This window comes from Coregonus lavaretus, assembly GCF_964263955.1.
Source record: "Coregonus lavaretus genome assembly, chromosome: 11".
NCBI lineage: Eukaryota > Metazoa > Chordata > Actinopteri > Salmoniformes > Salmonidae > Coregonus > Coregonus lavaretus.
The window spans coordinates 60439125-60451225 of NC_139998.1; the positions used below are offsets into that span (position 1 = coordinate 60439125).

General features: G+C 52.2%; 1 protein-coding gene across 3 annotated transcripts in view; it reads right to left on the bottom strand.

The window, feature by feature from the left end:
* Positions 1-12101, bottom strand: part of LOC311136975 (TBC1 domain family member 23) — a 117602-nt gene that overhangs the window by 46826 nt on the left and 58675 nt on the right. The window lies entirely within an intron of this gene.

Sequence of the window (12101 nt, forward strand, 5' to 3'; positions counted from 1 at the left end):
TTGGAGAACAGTGAAATAGTATAACATACTAAAAGTGAATGTCCACGCAAACAGTGGCGAGGCAAAGATCCAAGATCCACTATAGACTACTCATATAGTTAGACTAGAAAGAGCGACAGTGACCTACAGACAGTGACTACAGATAGTGACCTAAAGACAGTGACCTACAGACAGTGACCTAAAGACAGTGACCTACAGATAGTAACTACATATCAGAGCGAGTAGCTCCAGTGTTGACACATGGATAAGAGCTGTAGGTAATACGTGGAAGCATAGAGATACAGTGATCAGAGAGCAGTACTTCATCACGGAGCCAGCGTGTGGACTGGAGACATGGTGTGGGGATAGGAGCAGTGTGATAGGGGACATGGTGTGAGGATAGGAGCAGTGTGATAGGGGACATGGTGTGGGTAAGGATAGGAGCAGTGTGATAGGGGACATGGTGTGAGGATAGGAGCAGTGTGATAGGGGACATGGTGTGAGGATAGGAGCAGTGTGATAGGGGACATGGTGTGAGGATAGGAGCAGTGTGATAGGGGACATGGTGTGAGGATAGGAGCAGTGTGATAGGGGACATGGTGTGAGGATAGGAGCAGTGTGATAGGGGACATGGTGTGGGTAAGGATAGGAGCAGTGTGATAGGGGACATGGTGTGAGGATAGGAGCAGTGTGATAGGGGACATGGTGTGAGGATAGGAGCAGTGTGATAGGGGACATGGTGTGAGGATAGGAGCAGTGTGATAGGGGACATGGTGTGAGGATAGAAGCAGTGTGATAGGGGACATGGTGTGGGAAAGGATAGGAGCAGTGTGATAGGGGACATGGTGTGAGGATAGGAGCAGTGTGATAGGTGACATGGTGTGAGGATAGGAGCAGTGTGATAGGGGACATGGTGTGAGGATAGGAGCAGTGTGATAGGGGACATGGTGTGAGGATAGGAGCAGTGTGATAGGGGACATGGTGTGAGGATAGGAGCAGTGTGATAGGGGACATGGTGTGAGGATAGGAGCAGTGTGATAGGGGACATGGTGTGGGAAAGGATAGGAGCAGTGTGATAGGGGACATGGTGTGAGGATAGGAGCAGTGTGATAGGGGACATGGTGTGAGGATAGGAGCAGTGTGATAGGGGACATGGTGTGAGGATAGGAGCAGTGTGATAGGGGACATGGTGTGGGTAAGGATAGGAGCAGTGTGATAGGGGACATGGTGTGGGTAAGGGAATGGAGCAGTGTGATAGGGGACATGGTGTGAGGATAGGAGCAGTGTGATAGGGGACATGGTGTGAGGATAGGAGCAGTGTGATAGGGGACATGGTGTGAGGATAGGAGCAGTGTGATAGGGGACATGGTGTGAGGATAGGAGCAGTGTGATAGGGGACATGGTGTGGGAAAGGATAGGAGCAGTGTGATAGGGGACATGGTGTGAGGATAGGAGCAGTGTGATAGGGGACATGGTGTGAGGATAGGAGCAGTGTGATAGGGGATATGGTGTGGGTAAGGATAGGAGCAGTGTGATAGGGGACATGGTGTGAGGATAGGAGCAGTGTGATAGGGGACATGGTGTGAGGATAGGAGCAGTGTGATAGGGGACATGGTGTGAGGATAGGAGCAGTGTGATAGGGGACATGGTGTGGGAAAGGATAGGAGCAGTGTGATAGGGGACATGGTGTGAGGATAGGAGCAGTGTGATAGGGGACATGGTGTGAGGATAGGAGCAGTGTGATAGGGGACATGGTGTGAGGATAGGAGCAGTGTGATAGGGGACATGGTGTGAGGATAGGAGCAGTGTGATAGGGGACATGGTGTGAGGATAGGAGCAGTGTGATAGGGGACATGGTGTGGGTAAGGATAGGAGCCGTGTGATAGGGGACATGGTGTGGGTAAGGATAGGAGCAGTGTGATAGGGGACATGGTGTGAGGATAGGAGCAGTGTGATAGGGGACATGGTGTGGGTAAGGATAGGAGCAGTGTGATAGGGGACATGGTGTGGGTAAGGATAGGAGCAGTGTGATAGGGGACATGGTGTGAGGATAGGAGCAGTGTGATAGGGGACATGGTGTGAGGATAGGAGCAGTGTGATAGGGGACATGGTGTGGGTAAGGATAGGAGCAGTGTGATAGGGGACATGGTGTGGGTAAGGGAATGGAGCAGTGTGATAGGGGACATGGTGTGGGTAAGGGAATGGAGCAGTGTGATAGGGGACATCGTGTGAGGATAGGAGCAGTGTGATAGGGGACATGTTGTGGGTGAGGATAGGAGCAGTGTGATAGGGGACATGGTGTGGGTAAGGATAGGAGCAGTGCGATAGGGGACATGGTGTGGGTAAGGATAGGAGCAGAGTGATAGGGGACATGGTGTGAGGATAGGAGCAGTGTGATAGGGGACATGGTGTGGGTAAGGATAGGAGCAGTGTGATAGGGGACATGGTGTGAGGATAGGAGCAGTGTGATAGGGGAAATGGTGTGGGTAAGGATAAGAGCAGTGTGATAGGGGACATGGTGTGGGTAAGGATAGGAGCAGAGTGATAGGGGACATGGTGTGAGGATAGGAGCAGTGTGATAGGGGACATGGTGTGAGGATAGGAGCAGTGTGATAGGGGACATGGTGTGAGGATAGGAGCAGTGTGATAGGGGACATGGTGTGGGTAAGGGATAGGAACAGTGTGATGGGGACATGGTGTGAGGATAGGAGCAGTGTGATAGGGGACATGGTGTGGGTAAGGATAGGAGCAGTGTGATAGGGGACATGGTGTGAGGATAGGAGCAGTGTGATGGGGACATGGTGTGGGTAAGGATAGGAGCAGTGTGATAGGGGACATGGTGTGGGTAAGGATAGGAGCAGTGCGATAGGGGACATGGTGTGGGTAAGGATAGGAGCAGTGTGATAGGGGACATGGTGTGAGGATAGGAGCAGTGTGATAGGGGATATGATGTGGGTATGGATAGGAGCAGTGTGATAGGGGACAAGGTGTGAGGATAGGAGCAGTGTGATAGGGGACATGGTGTGAGGATAGGAGCAGTGTGATAGGGGACATGGTGTGAGGATAGGAGCAGTGTGATAGGGGACATGGTGTGGGTAAGGATAGGAGCAGTGTGATAGGGGACATGGTGTGGGTAAGGATAGGAGCAGTGTGATAGGGGACATGGTGTGAGGATAGGAGCAGTGTGATAGGGGAAATGGTGTGGGTAAGGATAGGAGCAGTGTGATAGGGGACATGGTGTGGGTAAGGATAGGAGCAGAGTGATAGGGGACATGGTGTGAGGATAGGAGCAGTGTGATAGGGGACATGGTGTGAGGATAGGAGCAGTGTGATAGGGGACATGGTGTGAGGATAGGAGCAGTGTGATAGGGGACATGGTGTGAGGATAGGAGCAGTGTGATAGGGGACATGGTGTGAGGATAGGAGCAGTGTGATAGGGGACATGGTGTGGGTAAGGATAGGAGCAGAGTGATAGGGGACATGGTGTGAGGATAGGGGCAGTGTGATAGGGGACATGGTGTGAGGATAGGAGCAGTGTGATAGGGGACAAGGTGTGAGGATAGGAGCAGTGTGATAGGGGACATGGTGTGGGTAAGGATAGGAGCAGAGTGATAGGGGACATGGTGTGAGGATAGGAGCAGAGTGATAGGGGACATGGTGTGAGGATAGGGGCAGTGTGATAGGGGACATGGTGTGGGTAAGGATAGGAGCAGTGTGATAGGGGACATGGTGTGGGTAAGGATAGGAGCAGTGTGATAGGGGACATGGTGTGAGGATAGGAGCAGTGTGATAGGGAAAATGGTGTGGGTAAGGATAGGAGCAGTGTGATAGGGGACATGGTGTGGGTAAGGATAGGAGCAGAGTGATAGGGGACATGGTGTGAGGATAGGAGCAGTGTGATAGGGGACATGGTGTGAGGATAGGAGCAGTGTGATAGGGGACATGGTGTGAGGATAGGAGCAGTTTGATAGGGGACATGGTGTGGGTAAGGGATAGGAACAGTGTGATAGGGGACATGGTGTGGGTAAGGGATAGGAACAGTGTGATAGGGGACATGGTGTGAGGATAGGAGCAGTGTGATAGGGGACATGGTGTGGGTAAGGATAGGAGCAGTGTGATAGGGGAAATGGTGTGAGGATAGGAGCAGTGTGATGGGGACATGGTGTGGGTAAGGATAGGAGCAGTGTGATAGGGGACATGGTGTGGGTAAGGATAGGAGCAGAGTGATAGGGGACATGGTGTGAGGATAGGAGCAGTGTGATAGGGGACATGGTGTGAGGATAGGAGCAGTGTGATAGGGGACATGGTGTGAGGATAGGAGCAGTGTGATGGGAGACATGGTGTGGGTAAGGATAGGAGCAGTGTGATAGGGGACATGGTGTGAGGATAGGAGCAGTGTGATAGGGGACATTGTGTGAGGATAGGAGCAGTGTGATAGGGGACATGGTGTGGGTAAGGATAGGAGCAGTGTGATAGGGGACATGGTGTGAGGATAGGAGCAGTGTGATAGGGGACATTGTGTGAGGATAGGAGCAGTGTGATAGGGGACATGGTGTGAGCATAGGAGCAGTGTGATAGGGGACATGGTGTGAGGATAGGAGCAGTGTGATAGGGGACATGGTGTGGGTAAGGATAGGAGCAGTGTGATAGGGGACATGGTGTGAGGATAGGAGCAGTGTGATAGGGGACATGGTGTGAGTAAGGATAGGAGCAGTGTGATAGGGGACATGGTGTGAGGATAGGAGCAGTGTGATAGGGGACATGGTGTGAGGATAGGAGCAGTGTGATAGGGGACATGGTGTGAGGATAGGAGCAGTGTGATAGGGGACATGGTGTGGGTAAGGGATAGGAACAGTGTGATAGGGGACATGGTGTGAGGATAGGAGCAGTGTGATAGGGGACATGGTGTGGGTAAGGATAGGAGCAATGTGATAGGGGACATGGTGTGAGGATAGGAGCAGTGTGATGGGGACATGGTGTGGGTAAGGATAGGAGCAGTGTGATAGGGGACATGGTGTGGGTAAGGATAGGAGCAGTGTGATAGGGGACATGGTGTGAGGATAGGAGCAGTGTGATAGGGGACATGGTGTTGGTAAGGATAGGAGCAGTGTGATAGGAGACATGGTGTGGGTAAGGATAGGAGCAGTGTGATGGGGACATGGTGTGAGGATAGGAGCAGTGTGATAGGGGACATGGTGTGGGTAAGGATAGGAGCAGTGTGATAGGGGACATGGTGTGAGGATAGGAGCAGTGTGATAGGGGACATGGTGTGGGTAAGGATAGGAGCAGTGTGATAGGGGACATGGTGTGAGGATAGGAGCAGTGTGATAGGGGACATGGTGTGGGGATAGGAGCAGTGTGATAGGGGACATGGTGTGAGGATAGGAGCAGTGTGATAGGGGACATGGTGTGAGGATAGGAGCAGTGTGATAGGGGACATGGTGTGAGGCTAGGGGCAGTGTGATAGGGGACATGGTGTGGGTAAGGATAGGAGCAGTGTGATAGGGGACATGGTGTGGGTAAGGATAGGAGCAGAGTGATAGGGGACATGGTGTGAGGATAGGAGCAGTGTGATAGGGGACATGGTGTGAGGATATGAGCAGTGTGATAGGAGACATGGTGTGGGGATAGGAGCAGTGTGATAGGGGACAAGGTGTGAGGATAGGAGCAGTGTGATAGGGGACATGGTGTGGGTAAGGATAGGAGCAGAGTGATAGGGGACATGGTGTGAGGATAGGAGCAGTGTGATAGGGGACATGGTGTGGGTAAGGATAGGAGCAGTGTGATAGGGGACATGGTGTTAGGATAGGAGCAGTGTGATAGGGGACATGGTGTGGGTAAGGATAGGAGCAGTGTTATAGGGGACATGGTGTGAGGATAGGAGCAGTGTGATAGGAGACATGGTGTGAGGATAGGAGCAGTGTGATAGGGGACATGGTGTGAGGATAGGAACAGTGTGATAGGGGACATGGTGTGAGGATAGGAGCAGTGTGATAGGGGACATGGTGTGGGTAAGGATAGGAGCAGTGTGATAGGGGACATGGTGTGAGGATAGGAGCAGTGTGATAGGGGACATGGTGTGGGTAAAGATAGGAGCAGTGTGATAGGGGACATGGTGTGAGGATAGGAGCAGTGTGATAGGAGACATGGTGTGAGGATAGGAGCAGTGTGATAGGGGACATGGTGTGAGGATAGGAGCAGTGTGATAGGGGACATGGTGTGAGGATAGGAGCAGTGTGATAGGGGACATGGTGTGGGTAAGGATAGGAGCAGTGTGATAGGGGACATGGTGTGAGGATAGGAGCAGTGTGATAGGGGACATGGTGTGGGTAAGGATAGGAGCAGTGTGATAGGGGACATGGTGTGAGGATAGGAGCAGTGTGATAGGAGACATGGTGTGAGGATAGGAGCAGTGTGATAGGGGACATGGTGTGAGGATAGGAGCAGTGTGATAGGATACATGGTGTGAGGATAGGAGCAGTGTGATGGGGACATGGTGTGAGGATAGGAGCAGTGTGATAGGGGACATGGTGTGAGGATAGGAGCAGTGTGATAGGGGACATGGTGTGGGTAAGGATAGGAGCAGTGTGATAGGGGACATGGTGTGGGTAAGGATAGGAGCAGTGTGATAGGGGACATGGTGTGAGGATAGGAGCAGTGTGGTAGGGGACATGGTGTGAGGATAGGAGCAGTGTGATAGGGGACATGGTGTGGGTAAGGATAGGAGCAGTGTGATAGGAGACATGGTGTGGGTAAGGATAGGAGCAGTGTGATAGTGGACATGGTGTGGGTAAGGATAGGAGCAGTGTGATAGGGGACATGGTGTGAGGATAGGAGCAGTGTGATAGGGGACATGGTGTGGGTAAGGATAGGAGCAGTGTGATAGGGGACATGGTGTGGGTAAGGATAGGAGCAGTGTGATAGGGGACATGGTGTGGGTAAGGATAGGAGCAGTGTGATAGGGGACATGGTGTGAGGATAGGAGCAGTGTGATAGGAGACATGGTGTGAGGATAGGAGCAGTGTGATAGGGGACATGGTGTGAGGATAGGAGCAGTGTGATAGGGGACATGGTGTGAGGATAGGAGCAGTGTGATAGGAGACATGTGTGAGGATAGGAGCAGTGTGATGGGAACACGGTGTGAGGATAGGAGCAGTGTGATAGGGGACATGGTGTGAGGATAGGAGCAGTGTGATAGGGGACATGGTGTGGGTAAGGATAGGAGCAGTGTGATAGGGGACATGGTGTGGGTAAGGATAGGAGCAGTGTGATAGGGGACATGGTGTGGGTAAGGATAGGAGCAGTGTGATAGGGGACATGGTGTGAGGATAGGAGCAGTGTGATAGGGGACATGGTGTGAGGATAGGAGCAGAGTGATAGGGGACATGGTGTGGGTAAGGATAGGAGCAGTGTGATAGGGGACATGGTGTGGGTAAGGATAGGAGCAGTGTGATAGGAGACATGGTGTGGGTAAGGATAGGAGCAGTGTGATAGGGGACATGGTGTGAGGATAGGAGCAGTGTGATAGGGGACATGGTGTGAGGATAGGAGCAGTGTGATAGGGGACATGGTGTGGGTAAGGATAGGAGCAGTGTGATAGGGGACATGGTGTGAGGATAGGAGCAGTGTGATAGGGGACATGGTGTGAGGATAGGAGCAGTGTGATAGGGGACATGGTGTGAGGATAGGAGCAGTGTGATAGGGGACATGGTGTGAGGATAGGAGCAGTGTGATAGGGGACATGGTGTGGGTAAGGATAGGAGCAGTGTGATAGGGGACATGGTGTGGGTAAGGATAGGAGCAGTGTGATAGGAGACATGGTGTGGGTAAGGATAGGAGCAGTGTGATAGGGGACATGGTGTGAGGAAAGGAGCAGTGTGATAGGGGACATGGTGTGAGGATAGGAGCAGTGTGATAGGGGACATGGTGTGGGTAAGGATAGGAGCAGTGTGATAGGGGACATGGTGTGAGGATAGGAGCAGTGTGATAGGGGACATGGTGTGAGGATAGGAGCAGTGTGATAGGAGACATGGTGTGAGGATTGGAGCAGTGTGATAGGGGACATGGTGTGGGGATAGGAGCAGTGTGATAGGAGACATGGTGTGAGGATAGGAGCAGTGTGATAGGAGACATGGTGTGAGGATAGGAGCAGTGTGATAGGAGACATGGTGTGAGGATAGGAGCAGTGTGATAGGGGACATGGTGTGAGGATAGGAGCAGTGTGATAGGGGACATGGTGTGGGTAAGGATAGGAGCAGTGTGATAGGGGACATGGTGTGGGTAAGGATAGGAGCAGTGTGATAGGGGACATGGTGTGGGTAAGGATAGGAGCAGTGTGATAGGGGACATGGTGTGAGGATAGGAGCAGTGTGATAGGAGACATGGTGTGAGGATAGGAGCAGTGTGATAGGGGACATGGTGTGAGGATAGGAGCAGTGTGATAGGGGACATGGTGTGAGGATAGGAGCAGTGTGATAGGAGACATGTGTGAGGATAGGAGCAGTGTGATGGGAACACGGTGTGAGGATAGGAGCAGTGTGATAGGGGACATGGTGTGAGGATAGGAGCAGTGTGATAGGGGACATGGTGTGGGTAAGGATAGGAGCAGTGTGATAGGGGACATGGTGTGGGTAAGGATAGGAGCAGTGTGATAGGGGACATGGTGTGGGTAAGGATAGGAGCAGTGTGATAGGGGACATGGTGTGAGGATAGGAGCAGTGTGATAGGGGACATGGTGTGAGGATAGGAGCAGAGTGATAGGGGACATGGTGTGGGTAAGGATAGGAGCAGTGTGATAGGGGACATGGTGTGGGTAAGGATAGGAGCAGTGTGATAGGAGACATGGTGTGGGTAAGGATAGGAGCAGTGTGATAGGGGACATGGTGTGAGGATAGGAGCAGTGTGATAGGGGACATGGTGTGGGTAAGGATAGGAGCAGTGTGATAGGGGACATGGTGTGGGTAAGGATAGGAGCAGTGTGATAGGGGACATGGTGTGAGGATAGGAGCAGTGTGATAGGGGACATGGTGTGAGGATAGGAGCAGTGTGATAGGGGACATGGTGTGAGGATAGGAGCAGTGTGATAGGGGACATGGTGTGAGGATAGGAGCAGTGTGATAGGGGACATGGTGTGGGTAAGGATAGGAGCAGTGTGATAGGGGACATGGTGTGGGTAAGGATAGGAGCAGTGTGGTAGGAGACATGGTGTGGGTAAGGATAGGAGCAGTGTGATAGGGGACATGGTGTGAGGAAAGGAGCAGTGTGATAGGGGACATGGTGTGAGGATAGGAGCAGTGTGATAGGGGACATGGTGTGGGTAAGGATAGGAGCAGTGTGATAGGGGACATGGTGTGAGGATAGGAGCAGTGTGATAGGGGACATGGTGTGAGGATAGGAGCAGTGTGATAGGGGACATGGTGTGAGGATAGGAGCAGTGTGATAGGGGACATGGTGTGAGGATAGGAGCAGTGTGATAGGGGACATGGTGTGAGGATAGGAGCAGTGTGATAGGGGACATGGTGTGAGGATAGGAGCAGTGTGATAGGGGACATGGTGTGAGGATAGGAGCAGTGTGATAGGAGACATGGTGTGAGGATAGGAGCAGTGTGATAGGGGACATGGTGTGAGGATAGGAGCAGTGTGATAGGGGACATGGTGTGAGGATAGGAGCAGTGTGATAGGGGACATGGTGTGAGGATAGGAGCAGTGTGATAGGGGACATGGTGTGGGTAAGGATAGGAGCAGTGTGATAGGAGACATGGTGTGGGTAAGGATAGGAGCAGTGTGATAGGGGACATGGTGTGAGGAAAGGAGCAGTGTGATAGGGGACATGGTGTGAGGATAGGAGCAGTGTGATAGGGGACATGGTGTGGGTAAGGATAGGAGCAGTGTGATAGGGGACATGGTGTGAGGATAGGAGCAGTGTGATAGGGGACATGGTGTGAGGATAGGAGCAGTGTGATAGGGGACATGGTGTGAGGATAGGAGCAGTGTGATAGGGGACATGATGTGAGGATAGGAGCAGTGTGATAGGGGACATGGTGTGAGGATAGGAGCAGTGTGATAGGGGACATGGTGTGAGGATAGGAGCAGTGTGATAGGAGACATGGTGTGAGGATTGGAGCAGTGTGATAGGGGACATGGTGTGGGGATAGGAGCAGTGTGATAGGAGACATGGTGTGAGGATAGGAGCAGTGTGATAGGAGACATGGTGTGAGGATAGGAGCAGTGTGATAGGAGACATGGTGTGAGGATAGGAGCAGTGTGATAGGGGACATGGTGTGAGGATAGGAGCAGTGTGATAGGGGACATGGTGTGGGTAAGGATAGGAGCAGTGTGATAGGGGACATGGTGTGGGTAAGGATAGGAGCAGTGTGATAGGGGACATGGTGTGAGGATAGGAGCAGTGTGATAGGGGACATGGTGTGAGGATAGGAGCAGTGTGATAGGGGACATGGTGTGAGGATAGGAGCAGTGTGATAGGGGACATGGTGTGAGGATAGGAGCAGTGTGATAGGGGACATGGTGTGAGGATAGGAGCAGTGTGATAGGGGACATGGTGTGGGTAAGGGATAGGAACAGTGTGATAGGGGACATGGTGTGAGGATAGGAGCAGTGTGATAGGGGACATGGTGTGGGTAAGGATAGGAGCAGTGTGATAGGGGAAATGGTGTGAGGATAGGAGCAGTGTGATGGGGACATGGTGTGGGTAAGGATAGGAGCAGTGTGATAGGGGACATGGTGTGGGTAAGGATAGGAGCAGAGTGATAGGGGACATGGTGTGAGGATAGGAGCAGTGTGATAGGGGACATGGTGTGAGGATAGGAGCAGTGTGATAGGGGACATGGTGTGAGGATAGGAGCAGTGTGATAGGGGACATGGTGTGAGGATAGGAGCAGTGTGATAGGGGACATGGTGTGAGGATAGGAGCAGTGTGATAGGGGACATGGTGTGAGGATAGGAACAGTGTGATAGGGGACATGGTGTGAGGATAGGAGCAGTGTGATAGGGGACATGGTGTGAGGATAGGAGCAGTGTGATAGGGGACATGGTGTGAGGATAGGAACAGTGTGATAGGGGACATGGTGTGAGGATTGGAGCAGTGTGATAGGAGACATGGTGTGGGTAAGGATAGGAGCAGTGTGATAGGGGACATGGTGTGAGGATAGGAGCAGTGTGATAGGAGACATGGTGTGAGGATAGGAGCAGTGTGATAGGGGACATGGTGTGAGGATAGGAGCAGTGTGATAGGGGACATGGTGTGGGTAAGGATAGGAGCAGTGTGATAGGGGACATGGTGTGGGTGAGGATAGGAGCAGTGTGATAGGGGACATGGTGTGAGGATAGGAGCAGTGTGATAGGGGACATGGTGTGAGGATAGGAGCAGTGTGATAGGGGACATGGTGTGAGGATAGGAGCAGTGTGATAGGGGACATGGTGTGAGGATAGGAGCAGTGTGATAGGGGACATGGTGTGAGGATAGGAGCAGTGTGATAGGGGACATGGTGTGGGTAAGGGATAGGAACAGTGTGATAGGGGACATGGTGTGAGGATAGGAGCAGTGTGATAGGGGACATGGTGTGGGTAAGGATAGGAGCAGTGTGATAGGGGAAATGGTGTGAGGATAGGAGCAGTGTGATGGGGACATGGTGTGGGTAAGGATAGGAGCAGTGTGATAGGGGACATGGTGTGGGTAAGGATAGGAGCAGAGTGATAGGGGACATGGTGTGAGGATAGGAGCAGTGTGATAGGGGACATGGTGTGAGGATAGGAGCAGTGTGATAGGGGACATGGTGTGAGGATAGGAGCAGTGTGATAGGGGACATGGTGTGAGGATAGGAGCAGTGTGATAGGGGACATGGTGTGAGGATAGGAGCAGTGTGATAGGGGACATGGTGTGAGGATAGGAACAGTGTGATAGGGGACATGGTGTGGGTAAGGATAGGAGCAGTGTGATAGTGGACATGGTGTGGGTAAGGATAGGAGCAGTGTGATAGGGGACATGGTGTGAGGATAGGAGCAGTGTGATAGGGGACATGGTGTGGGTAAGGATAGGAGCAGTGTGATAGGGGACATGGTGTGGGTAAGGATAGGAGCAGTGTGATAGGGGACATGGTGTGGGT